At 50.6% G+C, this 2419-nt stretch overlaps 1 non-coding gene across 1 annotated transcript; it reads right to left on the bottom strand.

The window, feature by feature from the left end:
* Positions 1–417: 417 nt before the first annotated feature.
* Positions 418–612, bottom strand: LOC148091718 (small nucleolar RNA SNORA74). Its single transcript, XR_015715613.1, has one exon. It is a non-coding gene; the product is annotated as a small nucleolar RNA SNORA74 (small nucleolar RNA).
* Positions 613–2419: the final 1807 nt, after the last annotated feature.

The raw sequence follows: 2419 nt of genomic DNA, 5'->3' as shown, positions 1-2419 counted from the left end.
CCTGAGATCAGCTGCATAAGCTCAAAGGCTTTGTAGAGGGTCCTTGTGTTCTCAGAGGGCAAGAGCCACTACCTGTTGTGGGAAATTGTTGGGTCTGCTGGGACGCTGTGGGGGAAAGAGCCCATTTAGGGGTCCTGCAGCTGTGATCCAGTCACTGTGTCATGAAAAGTTTAGTGTCCTCATGTTGGGCTGATCGTGGAAGATGCCTACCTCCATTTCCATCCTAAGAGAACTGCAGTTCTGCTCAGAAATCTGACCAGAGGAATGTACCTTGGATGCCTGGGGAGCAATGTCCTAGCCTTCTGTCCTCAAGGCTGGGTGAGCCTGGCTGGTTGGGGTGCAGGGAAGGGCAGATAAAGATCTCTTGAGTGGGTTGAAAATGCTATTAGAATCATTGAATCTTTAAAAATATTTTGTTCTCTGTGCTACCACACCAGAGCAATGAAGTGATGCTTAGCGCACCCTCAAGGAAGCACAGTTCTGCCTTGCACCAGTGCCCAGTGCCGCAAAAACAGTTATGGGAGCAACTGGAGGAAGAAGACAGGGCATTCCTATCCCAGCAGTGTCCCACCATCACAGGCGATGCTCTCTGGACAGCTGACCACTGCTGGAGCCATTTAGGGCTTTTAGGCACTACAGTGACATGATCTGATTTATATTTGTTAAAGATCACTCTGACTTTTATTTTACTTGAAGCATTTTTATTGAAAATTATTTTTTTCCCAGTTAGAGCAGACATTCAATATTATTTTCACGTTTTCAGCATAGAGGTTAGAAATGTAATTTACAAAGTGATCCGCCAATAACTTTGGTCTAGGGTTTTCTTTAAAAGGGATCCTATTCTTGAGGAATCTACCCTCATGATCTCATCACCTTCCAAATGCCACCACTTTTTATTTTTAATTGAATTAATTGGGGTGATGTTGGTTAATAAAATTGTATAGGTTTCAGGTACACGGTTCTATAATGCACCATCTGTATATCATACTATGCGTTCACCACCCCAAGTCAAGTCTCCTTCCATCCCCATATGTAATCCCTATAACTTTTTCTCCCTCCCCACACACCCCCTCCCTTGTGGAGATCACTCTGATTTGACATTTGAAATAATACTTGAGATGTGTCTTGACACAGGTAGGATTTAGATGAAGAGGGTGAGAAATGTGCTTCTGGTAGAGAGTGGGCACTTGGCCTGGAGGGAAGAGAGATGAAGACTGGAGAGACTAGAGCACAGTTTCCTGTGAGTGAGGTGACAGGGCAAGGGAACAGAATATCCTCCATGGAGGGAACAAGCAGAGCGGGAAAAGAACCAATCACAGATAGGTAAGAGTAGGGGATGCAGGGAACCCTGGGAAGTGGCAGGGCAGGGAGAAAAGGGGATGTGAGAGGGGAATGGCAGGGGGACAAGAGACCCTAGGAATGGAAGGACAGGGAGAAAAGGGAATATTGATGGAAGGGGTACAGGGAACCTTCCATGGGGGGACAGGGGACCCTACATGGAGAGGACGGTGTCCCCTCTCCCCTCTCCATCCTCTCCTCACCCTACTGCTCTGCCCACTTCATGGTGGCTCCCCTGTCTTCCTTACCTTCCCCCTTCTGTAGAGGGTCCCTTGTTTTTCATTCCCCCTCCCCTCCATGGAGGTTCCTTTATTCCTCTGCCCAGCCTCATCCAAGGAAGGTCCCCTGTCCAATGCAGGACAACCTTCAGGGAGGTTCCCTATATCCCTGTGTGCTCTCTCCATGGAGGGTGCCCTGACCCCTTCCCTGTCCCTCATAGGGGGGGTTTCCTGTCACCCTGCCCATTCCTCTTTATCGATGGTGCCCGGTCTTGCTGCCCAACTCCCTCCATGAAGAGTCCCCAGTCCCCCTGCCATGCCTCCTATGAAGATTCCCTAATCCTCCCTGCCCGGCCCCATCAAAGTAGGGTCCCCCTGTCCTTCCTACCCTGTCAGCTGCTTGGAGATTGCCCTGTTCTTCTGCCCTGCCCCCTCAAAGGGAGGTTTCCTATCCCCAGGACCATACCCTTCCATGGATGGTCTGCTGTCCCCTTTCCCTGCCCCATCCACAGAGGTCCTCTGTCCCTCGTGCCCTCTAAACTTCATGTAAGATGTTCTTTCCTTTCGCCCCTGCTCTTCCATGGAGGATTTCCTGTCCTCCACCTCCTGCCCCCGCAGAGGGGGATTCCCTGTTTTCTTTCCCATTCCCCCCCATGGAGGGTGCCCTGTCTCCCACCACTCTCATCTCCAAATTGAGTCTTTTTGCCTACCTTTCCTGGTTCACCATGGAGGGCTCCATGTCCCCCTGCCCTGTCCTCTCAGTAGTGGGGTTCCCTGTCCTCCTGCCCATTTTCCTCCTTGGAGGGTCCTCTGTACCCCCAGAACTCCCCGTTTAAAGAAGCATCCCATATCCTCCCTGCCCT

The sequence above is a fragment of the Miniopterus natalensis genome, chromosome 13 (genome assembly GCF_054644295.1).
Source record: "Miniopterus natalensis isolate mMinNat1 chromosome 13, mMinNat1.hap1, whole genome shotgun sequence".
Taxonomy (NCBI): Eukaryota; Metazoa; Chordata; class Mammalia; order Chiroptera; family Miniopteridae; genus Miniopterus; species Miniopterus natalensis.
Note: the sequence above shows the minus strand (reverse complement) of the source record. Positions and strands in the feature narration are given on the sequence as shown.